Here is a 775-nt window from a genome sequence, read left to right as displayed (position 1 = left end):
GCCCTCCCCCAGACCCCCTCCCCGTCCCTGCCGGGGGCCGGCCCCCGCGGGGCGGTCCGCGGCGCCGCGGACGCGGTCCCCGCCGGGCGCCGGCGCCGGCCGTCGGCGACGCGCCGCGGCTCTCTCGCCGTGGTTGTCCGCGCCCGCGAGGACGTCGAGGACATCTCCGACGCCGGGCCCGACCTCGGCCAAGGCCACGAGGGGGTCGGCGCTCCTCGGGACCGCAGACGCGGTCGCCACCCGACGTCTTCGGCGGCCGACGGCGTGCGCGCCGGCTGCAGGGCGGCGAGACGCGATGAAGCGCTGGGGGAGGGGCTCCGCCCCTCCCCCAGACCCCCTCCCCTCCCTGCCGGGGGCGAGCCGCTGCGGGGCGGTCCACGGCGCCGCGGACGCGGTCCCCCCGACGGCGTCGGCGGCCGACGGCGTGCGCGCCGGCTGCAGGCCGGCGAGACGCGACGAAGCGGTTCGTAGGCCCTCTCGAACCCCTCTCGAACCCCTCTCTCGGGCATCGGAAGATCTGAGATCGTCGGGGGGCGGATGGCCTCGGGAGACGCCCCGCGCGGGCCCGAGGCCGTTGGCTTTCGTTCTCCGCGCAGGAACCATCTCCGCAGCGAAACCTTCGGGACGCGCATAAACTAGGACGCCGTCCCGAGGCGCTCGCAAAGTTTGGCGCTCTGGGATGCCGTCCTTATATGCGAATTCGATCCTCAATGGGTTGGCTGCGCGCCGCATTGTCTCACGGACGACAAAAGTACTCCGCTCCTCGCTCGCCGAG

Source organism: Aureococcus anophagefferens, assembly GCF_000186865.1.
Source record: "Aureococcus anophagefferens unplaced genomic scaffold AURANscaffold_20, whole genome shotgun sequence".
Classification (NCBI taxonomy): Eukaryota; class Pelagophyceae; order Pelagomonadales; family Pelagomonadaceae; genus Aureococcus; species Aureococcus anophagefferens.
This window is presented reverse-complemented; position numbering follows the sequence as displayed.